The following is a 15,195-nucleotide window of genomic DNA, read 5'->3' on the forward strand; positions in this document are numbered from 1 at the left end:
AAGTCCAATAATCCTCAGATTATCTCTCCAGGTCTATTGTTTTTTCATAAAACCAGCTCTTATTTTTATTTATTAATTCAATAGGTTGTTTTTTTTTTTTACTTTCAATTTTATCAATTTCTCCTTTTAATTTTAGAATTTCAAGTTTAGTTTTTGATTAGGGGTTTTTAATTTGCTCTTTTTCTAATTTTTTATGTTGCAAGCCCAATTCATTGATCTTCTCTTTCTCTATTTTATTCAAGAAAGCCTCTAGAGTCATAAAATTTCTGTTATCACCAGTTTGCCTGCATCCCACAAATTTTGGTATGTTGTCTCATTGTTGTCATTCTCTTGGGTGAAATTATTAATTGTGTCTAGGATTTGCTGTTTCACCCATTAATAAGAAAAGAGTATTGACATAAATTAGGAATAGGTTTCTCAAGTTTTATAAAAGAGAAAGAAGAGATATCAAATCATTTGTTCTTATTTTTTCCATTTTTTATTGCTCCTTTAGTAATGTTCTTGACTGTGAACTACTTGAGGGCAAGTACTTTTGTATTTCTTTGTACCCCTTGCACTTAGCCTGGAATATGGCTTAATAAACATTTTTGACTGACTTTCCTGCTAAAAAAATTAAAATAATAAAAAAAAAACTTTTGGTATTTCATGCTGCTCTTTAAATAAAATACTGTTTAAGGATACATATGCACACACTCACACAAAAACACACACACAATTCTCTATATACATCAGGTGGCTTCATTATTATGTTCCAAAATTTTTTTTCTCACCATTATCTTGAATGCAATTTTCTTACAAACTAAAATAATACTCCCCTGTTTTATCCTGCTCTTTCCAACTCCTATGAATTCACTTTTAAAATATGCCCTATCCCCATCTGTTTAAAATCAGTTTTTTCATGAAAGAATTTACTCATATGTTACCTCTTCCATAAAACCTTTCTAGACTATCCTAGATTAAAGTTTATTCTCCATGCATGACATTCCAGGAATGTCCCATTGTATTTTTGGTTCTCTTCTCATGAATTCAAATTTATTGCAATATAGACTGCTTAAAAGGGACATCAGTAGTTCAAGAGCTGTAATTACCAACAGCAAAGAAACTCCTGTATCTCCTTAGGACTCAATTTCTATATATTTAATATAAAAGGTTTGAATCAATGATTTCTGAGATCCTTTACAATACTAGCTATATCACAAAGTGTTCATTAGGTTAAAAGTTCACATTATGTACTCTATTTAATCATCTTAACTGATGCTACGTGCATAAGATATATCTTTGTTCTTTGAAATAGTAGAGATCCTTACAAATCATTCCCTCCTAGTTATGTTCTCAAGGACTTGAGGGAGTACATAGTAAGGAAAATATAACATAGGAAAGAGAATATTTGAGGCTAGACCCCAATTGATAAAAGTCAAAAATTTTTTTTTCATAGAAGGTTTATTAGTTGATCGTAGAGGAATTGTGGGTATGATGCTCGTACTCATAGAAAAGCTATGATGAGGAGGAGTGTTTTTAGTATAAATGATAGTGTGTTTACATGGGATAAGCTTGGTGTAAGAGAGGGCCCTAGGAATAGAATAGTTGTGATGGCATTTATGGTAATGATGTTTGCATATTCTGCTAGGAAGAATATAGCCAAAGGGCCAGCAGCGTATTATACATTAAAGCCGGATACTAGTTCGGATTCTCCTTCGGTTAGATCAAAGGGTGCTTGGTTTGTTTCTGCTAGTGTAGAGATATATCATATTATGGCAAGGGGTCATGTTGTAACAATTAGTCAGAAGTTTTCTTGGGTAGTTGAGAGTGTTTTTAGTGTAAATGAACCGTTGATTAGCATGATTGATAAGAGGATAATAGCTAAGGAGACTTCTTTTGAGATGGTTTGTGCATAGGATTAGAAATCAACACACTAGCTATCATCCCCATAATAACCGCACCAAACAACCCACCAGCCACCAAAGCAGCCACAAAATACTTCCTTATACAAGCCACCAGCTCTATGATAATAATATTCGCTATCATTTATAATGCATGATCAACGAACCAATGAGCCCTACTTTAACTCTCAGACAATTGAGCCTCTCTTTCAATAACTTTAGCCCTAGCTATCAAGCTAGGCCTTGCCCCCTTCCACTTCTGAGTACCAGAAGTAACACAAGGAATCCCACTCCTACCAGGAATAATCCTTTTAACATGACAAAAATTTGCCACTACAGCTATTCTTTTTCAAATTGCCCCACACCTCAATATAAAAATCCTTATTACTCTAGCAATTCTATCGACCATTGTAGGGGGTTGAGGTGGCCTTCACCAAACTCACCTACAAAAAATTCTAGCCTACTCCTCCATTGCCCACATAGGCTGAATAGTAATCATCTTACAAATTAACCCGCCCCTAACTGTCCTAACCCTTACTATCTATGTTATAGCTACTCTAACTACATTTCCAACTCTCAACCTATCAAACACCACCAAAATCAAATCCCTGGGCAGTCTATGAAATAAACCAGCCACAGCAACCATCATCATCCTTCTTACCCTCCTATCCCTAGGAGGCTATCAAAAGGGAAAATCATTGTCAATTTCTTCTGAATAAGAAGAATAATTTGAATGGTTAATGGGGAAAGGAAAGAATATTAGACATAACTTCATTTAATGCTTTTATTTTCCTATAGGAAAGCTGAGTCCCCATCTATGATATGACAAATTTTAGTTCAGATAAGTGATTTACCCAGGTCCCTAGGCAGTAAGTAATTCTAATTTCACAAATATCACGTTTTGTGGCAGTTTTACATAATAAATGATGGACAAAAGAACACTAGTGTGCAATTCAAAGGCATCAATAGCTAAATTTTAATTCTAAGAATCCTATTCATAACACATCTTTGCTTAAACAAGAGTACTTCTTTTATGCCTGTTATAATTGACAAATCCAACCTTTGCTTTGTGAAGCTAAGACATTCTTAAATTAGTGTAATTAAAAACAGTTAAATGGAAACCCTCCAAAAGAAATACAAATATTGTAGCAGATAGAACTACATTTAACCACTATAAAGGCATTTGCTTAAGCTGAAAGTTTAAAAATAAAGCAATAAAAAATGTTTCAATTATTTTCTCCATTACTAAGGATAATCCTGAACCATCATGATGAAAAGATGAATAACTTCCCCTGGTAATTTCAATATACTATGATAAAATCATGTGAAAATGTGTTTTTTTTCCAGAAATTAAACTTGTTATGTCATTTAACTCTATCTTTCTACCCAATTATATACCTGTGTAAATATTTATATAGAGATTTGGATCTGTTCTGGAAGTCAGAACTACAAACTATGGGGGAATATTGCAGAGGAATATTCAGGCTTGATATGAGGAATAACATAAAATACTAAGAACTATCCTGAAGTTGAATGCGTTACTTTAGGCTGGAAAACTAGTTTGGGGTAATGTTGTAAAAAGTAATCATGGTCAAATGAAGTTTCAAGTGCACTGGTCTCTCAGGTCTCTTTCAATTATTTTATTCTGTGATCTTCATTACTGTCTGCACACTGAATTTTTCACATGTAATGAAAAATAACCTTTCACACACTAATCAAAGAATTAATGTCACAATATTGTTTATAGGGAGAATTTTTCCAATGATAAAATCTTAAAATAATAAATTCAATTTATATAAATTACTTCCTGCAATTAGATTAAGTAGTTAGGAAAGGTTATTCATATTTGAGATCTGCAGGGTCAGTTCATGCAGTTACAATGTACTATTCAATGCTATAAGTATCTCATAGAGAACAACTAGTTGACTGACTACAAAAACTATAGCAAAATGAGTAATATTCTCATGTGCTAAGTTATAGTTCAATCATAAAATGATATAATTATTGTTATTTCAAATGAAACAATTTCTGATATGACTGAAATTATCTAAAATGAAACATATTAGATATTAATAATATTTTTGAAATATAATATGTTTTCCGCAGAGCCAAAGAAGCACGACACCAAGAAAATCTCCATGTTATACATTAGTTATTTATATTAAAAAATTACCACAGAGGAGAAGTTACTAGATTATAGCAATTTTTAAAAAAACTAACTTTTAGCAGTAGGCATATTATCATTGCTATTTTATTTATATAACTCATTTAAATAAATTGAAATAATGTTAATATTTGATAAAATTTATCATTGCTTACTCTTAGAAAGTAACTTAATTCCATTAAAAATATTTTATAAACCATTTTGGCCAAAGATAAAGACTAATGTGAATATTTAACTCATTATTTCATCTATTACTTTAATTAAATGCATTTCAAAGAAAATCAAAACAAAACATCATTTACTGTTTGCAGGGGATTCTCACATTTTTGAAAGAAATATAGAAAACAGAAAATTATAGTCTCCATATTAGCCCTTGCTTTTTTTTTTCCCTCATACTGTGAGGCAGCTAGGTAATAAAGTAAATAGAGCCTGAGGCCCAGAGTTAGGAAATCTTGAATTCAAATATAGTCTCAGACTTATTACTTCTGTGAACTGGAGAAATCATTTAATTTACATTCACCTCAGTTTTCTCAACTATAAAATGTGCATAATAATATTACTTACATCCCAGGGTTGTTTTGAAGTTCCAATGCAATAATAATTTTACAAACATTATTCCATATCTGACAGATATTTAGTTCTTAATAAATACTTGTTTTCTTCCCATGTACTAAAAATGTATATTTAAACCATTTTCACTTGATATGTTCATATCTCTCTAATCATTTTGTGTTATTCAATGGATAAAAGACAGTAGGAAGAATATTTCAATCCCAATTTCATGCTATCACATATTGTGAAAGGATGTGTGACAATGTGTTAGACAATATTTATTTGTCACTTTTCTAGATGAAATCATAAAGCAGAGGAAATTTATGATAAAAGTCTATCCTTCCTTTCTAATAATTAGCCATAAAGGGCAATCAATCTAGTAAAGGGCCTTTTTTGTTTGTTTTCTTAATAATGTTGGAGGAGTAGAAATGGGCTAAATGCTATAATATAGAGCTTGGAATACAAACAACCCAATGATAGTAACTATGTCCTAGATGTCTTTAAATATAAAATCTACACTAAAATAGATTTTATCATAATACTATTCTGTAGAAATATGAAACAAAAGCTCAATACTGACAGCAACAACATTTCCTGTGAGAATAAACTGACCATTTCTAACACACTAATATAGTAGAAAGAAACCTTTGATTTGGAGGGATATGATATGGAATCAAATTAAATGTATGCTATTTATGATTTATTTGATTTTAAACAAACATTTAATTTCTTTGGACCTCTGTTTTTTCTGCAAAGTTGGAATTAGAGGGGCACATAATGATCTCTAGAAGCTTGTCTAATTTTAAATCCAATGATCCTCATATTTTCTATTAATAATGAATGTTGTCAATTGTAGCAGGATTAATCATCTTTGACTTTTTAAGAGTAAAAGGCATACAAGAGATCATTATATACTTCAACAACAATACTATATGATGACCAGTTCTGATGGACCTGGCCATCCTCAGCAATGAGATCAACCAAATCATTTCCAATGGAGCAGTAATGAACTGAACCAGCTATGCCCAGAAAAAGAACTCTGGGAGATGACTAAAAACCATTACATTGAATTCTCAATCCCTGTATTTTTGCCCACCTGCATTCTTGATTTCCTTCACAAGCTAATTGTACAATATTTCAGAGTCTGATTCTTTTTGTACAGCAAAATAACGGTTTGGTCATGTATACTTATTGTGTATCTAATTTATATTTTAATATATTTAACATCTACTGGTCATCCTGCCATTTGGGGGAGGGAGTAGGGGGTAAGAGGTGAAAAACTGGAACAAGAGGTTTGGCAATTGTTAATGCTGTAAAGTTACCCATACATATAACCTGTAAATAAAAGGCTATTAAAAAATAAAATAAAATAAAGAGTAAAAGGCATAGATAAATTCAGAAGTTATTTTATGCATTTTTCATTCTTAATATTTATATCATCTGTTTACTATGTTTCATGGACAAAAAAAAAGGAAAAACCAAGTTTATTATCTGAATGAGAGACAATATCATCATTTGAACTACCATCCATACATTATACAATTGGTTTCCTTTTTGTTTTATTTTCAATTAAAGGGTATAAATCTTTCTATTGGTCCTTTTTTGCTCTTTTGATGAAATATTACCTGTCCTGGTTACTAAGTTTACTTTTTTCACTGACCTTCACACATTAGATGGTATCTTTAAAAATTCCCTATGTATTTATGAAATTTTAGGCAGTAAAAGCTCTGGGTTCCCTAGTTCCAAATAAACAAGGCATATTGTGACATTTTAGTTGCTCAGGAAAACTCAATATTCAGTAAATTTTTAATGACTTAATGCTTGAATAAAAGAATGTGGGGAAAGTTGCTTGACTGATTAAAGAAAAAAAATATCTCTTTGTTAAAAATATCAATAATATCATATAAATATTTTTCATATACTTATAATATTGCTTTAAAGAAAAAATACAAATTATATATAAGGAGAACAGAAACTATTATTCAGACCTAGTATTGATTGTTGATTGAAAGCATTCCTATGCATACAGAGGTAGGAGTTTAATTTAGGGTTTTTTTTTTTTTTTCAAAATAGCACTAGATCTGGGTATGGAGCCAAGCTGGTTTTGAGTGAAGCCAGGAAGCTGCTCTAACTTTCACAGTTTCCTTCAAAAACTACATAAAACCAAGCCTGTGATTAGAGTCTGCTAGATTGAAACAACTCTCCAACTTAAAATAGATTAGAAAGATTTCATAAAGGTCAGTCTCACTGGGGTAAAAGAAATGCTCACCCCAGTTCAAAGAGTGTCCAGGAAATCAAGTGAGAGGGTCTCTCATCTCAAATCAGCAACTGAGACCCTCTGACTTAGCTTAGTAGTAGAGCAGATTGGGGGATAGCAATCAGTCACAGTACAGAAGACAAATTGTCAGTCTGGGAAACTAGCTTGCTGCCTAAAAAGAGCAGGTAGGTTTATTTCTTGGTATAAGCAAAATTCCTTCCCCCCAAAAAAGGGGGTCCTTTTGCTAAAAGCCAAGGCTTAGAGCTACAAAAGAAGCTTGGAACAGCACTCCCTTTACCAGAAACATAGTAAGACATAGAAAGATAATAACTGTAGACAAAATGAAAGATTCAATGTCTATTTGCTAAGACAAACCAAGGAACTATATGAACTGTATTAAAATAACTTTTTACACAAATAAAATTAGATATAAACAATTGGGAAAAAACCAATGGTTAGGCCTACATAATATGAAAAAATAAAAATTGTCTAAAATGGTCTGCTTATTCAGTACCATATCAAACAAAAATATTTTAAAGACCTAGAAAAATAATAGCAAAATTCAACTGGAAGAACAAAAGGTTCAGAATTTCAAGAGAATTATTGGAAAACAACAACAAAGGATGATGATCTAGCAGTACCAGACCTAAAACTACATTATAAAGCAGCAGTCATCAGAAAAAAATATGGTTCTGGCTAAGAAAAAGAGTGATGAATCAGTGGCTAGGTTAGGCTAGACATATATGACATCGATGACTATAGTATTCTATTATTGATTAATCTACCAATTCTAGCTTCTGGTGTAAGAACTCATTTTCCACAAAATCTTCTGTAAAATCTCCAAAATAATGTTATAAACTGGGATTGACCTACATTTCACATGCCATATCAAAATAAAGTCAAAATTGGTACATGAATTGGGTGTAAAGTGTGATACCATAAGCAAATTAGGAGAGCAATGGAATGTTTCTTATCAGATCTTTGGAGAAGAATTTATGGCTAAAGAAGAATTAGTGATCATTATGAAATTCAAAATGGACAACTTTAATTACAATAAATTAATTGGTCAAATTTTGAATTGATCCAACCATTCTGAAGAGCAATTTGGAACTATGTCCAAAGGACTATCAAACTTTGCATATCTTTTGACCCAGCAGTGCCACTAATGGGTGTGGATTCCAAGAAAATCATAAAGGAGGAAAAGGGACCCATATGTGCAAAAATATTTTTAGCAGTTCTTTTTGTGGTCACAAAGAACTGGAAAATGTATAGATGCCCATCAATTGGGGAATGGCTGGATAAGTTATGGTCTGTAAAAAAATGGTATACTACTGCTGTATAAAAAATGATGAACAAGCTGACTTTAGAAAGGCCTAGAAAGATTTACATAAACCGAGGCAAAGTGAAACAAGTAGAACCAAGAATAAATTGTAAATAGTAACAGCAAGGTAGTGTGATGATCAACTATGAAAAACTTGGTTCTTCTCAGTGGTTCAATGATTCAAGGAAACTCAATAAACTTTGGATAGAAAATGCCATCTGCATAAAGACAGAGTACTATGGAGACTGAATGTAAATCAACACATCCTATGTTCACTTTTTTTCCCTCTAATTCTTTTTCCCTTTTGTTCTAATTTTTCTTTCCCAACATGATTCAGAAGAAAATTTTTTAAAAAATAAATGTATATGTATAATCAGAAAATAAACACCAAAAAATAAAGTAACTCTAGAAAGAACAATGAAGAAAAAAAAGGAAGTAGGGAACAAGAAAAATAGTATGGAGTGTTAAATCTACTAAGAGTTGCAAAGACAAAGAGATTTATCATTTATCCTATCAAGGTTGGATGTTCAGTACTGATATAATTCTAATGAAACCTTTTGAGATATATTCTGTACTGAACATGTCTGGCTTGTATATCTTATACTTTCTTTCAGACCCTGAAAAAGCCTCACACTATATATATATATATATATATATATATCATCACACACATTTGTGTGTGTGTGTGTGTGTGGTATATTAACAGAGAAAGTATTAATATTTCTATGATGATTGCAAGCTCTTTTCCTATGTCATCTTTTTTAACTAGACTGAGACTTGTTATAAAAAGATAGCTTGTACTGAATTACTCTAAACTCATGATGTTCAAATCATTTTGTTCATCAGAATGGAGATTAATATAAGGAAAGGAGAAACTTCACCACATTATTTGATTGTGCCTGCTCAATTTTATCCTACCTAATGTAATAGCTGGCTATGTCATTTATAATATATTTTGTTTTCTAATCTATGCAAAATAGTGTTATCATTATATTTGATAATATATATTAGTGAATGTGAGACCCAAGTGACTTAGAACTAAAGAGGGAGGAATTTCTAGTGCGATGAAATCTAAGACAGTAAAGATAACCCTAAATCTTGACTCCAAATAGAATCTTAGGGAATAAATAACAAGGAAGAAAAAATGAAGGGAAGTCTTCCCCCATCAAACCCATCCTCCCTTACCAAAACCAAAACCAAAACAAACAAACAAACAAACAAACAACAACAACAACAACAACAAAAATCTATCTAAAGATGCTATATATCTAATAATATATCTTATGTGGTAATTGTAAGGCTACTCAGTTCACTAAACCACTCACATCCCCAATGTCAATACTGTTAATAAAATGTGTATTTGCTAAGTGCAAACATGTGCTAAGGAAAAAAGTATAATAGTTTAAAGGGATATGATAATTTCAGATAAGCTATATTTTCTGTTCAGATAAAGCCATATTAACTCAATCAAAGACTTATATCCCTGGATAGAAAAAAAAAATCTTTCATGATCATACAGAATTACTGAAATTTTTGTCAGAAACATCAAAACCCATTCTTATGAGATTAGCCTGTGAGATTTAGAGGTTTATATCTATGTATTACAAAGATCATTAGACACTATGAGAATAGCTGATTATGAAATATCTGGACCTTAAAGCATACATTATTTTGAAATATTTTATGAATCACAGCAATAGAATTAATAATATAAATTAAGGTAAAATATGCATATACACATATTTACATATATATTCACATTAAGATTTCTGAGATGACTTTTGTAAGTGTATATTTGCAAAATTCATTATATCAATATTCAAATGACAAAACATTACCATCTATTTTTGTGATGGAGATACAAATAACAACAACAAAAAGAAGTCCTTGACCTCAGGAAGCTTACAATCTAATGGCGGAAGACAATAAGTAAAAAATAATCTGTGAAGATTTTTTTTTCTTTACCCATCAATTCTCTCTTGATCAGATGGACCAAGGTTAGATAGAATACTGCTGTAGTATGGGTATAAAACCTGATGTGATTTGATGATTTTTAAAGCAACCATCTAAAAGTAAAATAAATACAATCACTTTAAAATAATAGGATGAGATAGAATGGTAATAATTGCCTTATAATCTAAACCAATTTTCAATCTGAGGATTTTATATCCTCTTTTAAAGGTTTGAGATTTATCAGAAATAAATGCCAAAATAATTTGATATTTTTAAACACAAATAGAATATTAAAATATTTTTAAATACATTTTAGAAAATTTAGACTTTATTTTCAATTTTCTTTAGTCTCAAACAAGAGCACAAACTATTATCCATCAGAAAAAAAAATTATCTTGAGATGCATGAAGAAACCCAGATGCTTCCAATAACATGTCAGTGGAAATATAAAGCTTTTTTTTTTTTTTAATAAAGGAAGTTATCTTTATGGAACAACTGGCATTTTAGAAAAATAAACACTTCCCTTTATGACCACACTTATAGCTTCATGGCTCTCTTAACTCTCCCCTGAGGCTAAGGAGTTTTCTATTGTAATGGAGGCTATTCTGTGATGATTTGCTACTAAACACATCAGTTGTCTTCATGGTTTATGCTATCACAATCATAGTCTCAAAATTAACTAGTTCAATTAATAGTAAAAAATAGCTTTTGGCTTTAAAATCCTATATAGTTTTGAAGAAAAAAATGTTGCTTTAGTATTAGCATCTTTAGAAAATTACCTAGAAAGCAATTGAATTAGTTTTAAGTTATTATTAGAAGGCATTATAGAAATAAAGCAGACTGGGGTCAAAACTGCAAAGCTTAAATTGTCTTCTGGCCAAAATTAAACTGTCAACACAAATCCAGAAACCATACTGAATCCCTTACTGATGTTGCCAAGGTAAATAGGGCAAAAACAGCTCAGAACATTTACTTGCATTTTAAATGCAAATGATAATTATGGTAAAATATTATATTATTATGACAGGCATCCTAAATCATAGTTGTTTACAAATTATAGACAATTCCCCAAATGGCAAATATCAGGAAAAAGTAAAAATCACTTCATATGTAAATAAGTGAAGTGTAAATAAGTAAAAATTTTATTTAAGGCTTCTGAATTATAGATGCAATGTTCAATGATAGCATTGTTATATACATAATCTCTTATTTGTTACATTTCTCTTTAATCTAATATACCTCTTGATTGGGAGTAGTCTTGGAAATACTACCTATCTCTCGTAAAATTAGAAGTCCCAAACAACAATAGGAATTAAACTAAACTATTCTTCTAGAAGTATTCAAATTCAAACACATGGTACTCCATATACTTAGGGACCAGTCTTAGCATCCCTCATATGTTAATATGCTCCATATTAACTGCTCCATGTTTGTTCTTTGGACATTTATATGTGTGTTATGTATTTATACATATGTAACACATATATAGATGCAGATGTATGTGTATATGTATATATTTATAAATATTCTTATGCATATAAATGTTTGCACATATGTGTATACTGTATGTGTCTGTATACATACATACACACACACACACACACACACACACACATATATATATATATATATATATATATATATATATATATATTTCTACTCTGTGTCCTCTTGCCAACTTGGTGTAGCAAATCTATCCATGCGTATATGGACAATTCACTAGCCATTTATTTTGTGAATGATTGTATATCATAAATGTTTTATTATATTGATTAAAAATAGACATATTTTGTTATAACTATCATGATATTATAAATGTATTATATTTACTTATGGTAGAGTACTAGGTTAGAGTCAGGAAGCATCTGAGGCTAAGTCACATCTATTGTCAGTCACTTTTTAACTGTATGAATCTGAGAAAGTCACTTGAATTCTGTCTCAGTTTCTCAACTGTAAAATGGAAATTATTATAGTAATGATCTCTCATGCTTGTTGTGAGATCAAATGAGGCAATAATTGTTAAGCATATATTACAGTTCATAGCACACAATAGATACTACATAAATGCTAGTTGTTATCATAATGATGCTGATGATGCTGATGATGAAAATGATGATGACAGAGCTGACTTTTTCTCCCTTTGATTTCCCACTGTGATTGGTATCTTACACCTGTATTGTGTGACTTGATAAGAATATAACTTTCCATTTATCAGAGTTCATACCATAAATACAACTCTGACATACTAAAAGTTAGCCAGGTGGCTTAAAAGACAGAATCACAAAAACTTGAATATAAAACCTTCTTTACTTATTAAAACTTCATAAGCCTAGGTAAGGAATTTAAAATTCCTTAGGCTCAGTTACCTCATTTGTAAAGTGGAAAGAATAGTAGTATCTAACTCATATGATCATTGTGTAAAACAAATGAGAGAAAATATGCAAAGTGTTTCATAAACCTTGAGGTATTATAGAAATATTATCTATCATTATCATTAACAAGGTCATTTAATGACACCAAGAGTAGTTATCCTTTCAAGGGTAGTTATCCTTTAAAAACTACCACTGCTGCTTTTAATGGAAAGTATTTTGTTTAGCTTCAAGCACAAAATAAAGAAGCTTACATTTTAATGAGAGAGATAATATGGAAATAACAACCAATGTACAAAATATATACAATGTAAATGAGAGGCAGTCTCACAGGTGGGCAACTAGAATTGAAAAAGAAAAAAATAACTGGAAGAGGCTACTTGCTAAAAGTGAGATTGAAGTTAAAAATTTAAGGAAGACAGAGAAGCCAGAAACAAAAGACAAAAGGAAACAAAGAAAGAAACAAAGAGATAGAGGGTGTCAGATATAAGATATAGTTATTGAGAAGGCAAAGAAACAAGAGATATTGTCTCTTATGTGAGGAAAATAAAGAAGGTCAGTGTTATCAGGTTGCAGAATTTATGGAGGAGAGTAAAGTATTAGAAGACTAGAAAGGTAGGAGGGGGTGAATTGTATAGCATTCCAACCAAAACATTTAGTTTGGGCCCTGGATATGAAATAGACAAACAATGGAATTTATTACATAAGTAAATGACATCATCAGACATATGCTTTGGAAAGATCAATTTGCCACCTGAAGCTAGGATACACTGAAGTGGGGAGATAAAAGAGGAAAAGATACCAAATAGGATACTATTAAAATAGTCCAAGCATGACATGATGAGAATCTATACTAGTTTGGTGCATGTGTCAAATATTAAGAAGATAGAAACAAAAGAACGTGACAACAGATTTGGGGTGAAAAGATTGAGTAGGAGAAAAGTTAATGATGACACTTAGGTTCCAATGCTGGGTGAATGAGAATTTGTTGGTATCTTTCACAATTTAGAATAGAAGGGCCTTTTTGGGAAAATTATGTACATTTCTAGAGCTGCTAAATTTAAGATGTCTATCAGACATTCCAATGTTGATGAACCTAGGATGCTGTATATTTTAAAGAATGGTAAGGGAGAGGTGAGAGCTAAATAAATAGATCTGAGAATCATCTGCATAGAGGTGATAATTCTTTTTGTTATTTACACTATTTAAATCTTACATACTTTGCAATTACCTTTATTACTTGTGTAATATTTGGTAATAGACAGAGTAATAACAATTGACCATGCTATGACTGTAATAACTGCTTACTCAAAACAGCAACATTGAACCCAAAAAAGTAACAAAAGACTATTGAAAGTGTTTTCAGAGACTTCTATGAGCCCTTATTAAATCTCAAATTGTTTTATAACCTCATTAATGCTCAGTTAGATCAGTGATAGGACGAAAGATTTGGTAACCAATGTGGAGAATTTAATTAAGTTCTCTTTTCTTTAAGGTGTCCTCCCCCCTCCACATACACAGCATTTTTGGGCATAGTAAACTCAAAATCCACATTGGGTTATATAGAGTAAGTCTGGGGCATGTAAAACAGTCTTCAGGAAGACAGGAGAAAATTTCTTCCAATTTCCTAAATGCTTTTTTTCCCCCTAAAAAGTACCTCATCTGAATACATATAAGCCCTTTCTATAAGAACAGTAATTCTCAAAATAATACTTATTATGATGTGAAATTATAGTTTTTACCAGTACAAACACTCACTGATGAGCAAAATAATGTCATTAGTTCCAGATACTATGCTCTCTTTTTCATCCTTTAACTATTAGACTTGTCATTTTATAACATATTTTATAACACATGCTACTGTTTGGGAAATGTTGCTATGGAGAATAGTCATCTGCTTCTTTGCCCCTTCCCCTCCCTATGAGAAATAGTACTAATTTCAATGGTTACTCATTTTAAAAATAATATTTCTTAAGAGCAATACATAAGATTCAAAAGTATAAGATCAGCATTGATTGTTAATTTTCTTAAATCAAAACGTGGCTGTTATTACACATAGCATTTACATTTACTTTTTCTGTTTCTACTATTATTGTTTTCTATTGTAAATTTGATTTGAATTCAAGCAGTTACATAAAATGAAAATTAAAAAGATACCTAAATGTCACTATCTCACTATGAACTGTATGTACCATTGATAATATATATCATGTGAACATCTGGAATGGATATCTATTGCAGAGAGAAAGATATCTGTGCAAGAAATAATATTTCTGGCAATAGCTTCCTGACAAAAAGGCATGAAAATTGGGCAGAGGGAAAACTGCCTCCTAATTACGCTTTTACACACACATTATCCTCATTTTTTTTCTCTCTATAACATAATATTGGTAGTGTGTAAAAAAATTCTTTCCTCAAAATTTCTGCTAAAGATAAATCCTATTGGCTGTGCACAGATTAAAAAAAAAATTAAAAACAAACAATCAAACAAAACAACAACAAGAAAAAAGACAAAAAACAAATCCCCCAAGAAAACTAGAACATATCAAATAAAAGACAAGAATTGTTAAGTGATCAATGTGACAAAAAAAAAAAAATTGGGACAAGTCCTAGAACAAATGATCAAATTTTTTCACATCAATCACTTTAGGTCTAAAAAATTGCCATCAACCAATAGATGAATTTAATGTCCACTACAT

At 31.0% G+C, this 15,195-nt stretch overlaps 1 protein-coding gene across 2 annotated transcripts in view; it reads right to left on the reverse strand.

Annotated features, from left to right (window-relative positions):
• GALNT13 (polypeptide N-acetylgalactosaminyltransferase 13) overlaps positions 1–15,195 on the reverse strand; it is a 577,778-nt gene that overhangs the window by 170,919 nt on the left and 391,664 nt on the right. The window lies entirely within an intron of this gene.

Source organism: Sarcophilus harrisii, chromosome 3 (assembly GCF_902635505.1).
Source record: "Sarcophilus harrisii chromosome 3, mSarHar1.11, whole genome shotgun sequence".
Lineage (NCBI taxonomy): Eukaryota > Metazoa > Chordata > Mammalia > Dasyuromorphia > Dasyuridae > Sarcophilus > Sarcophilus harrisii.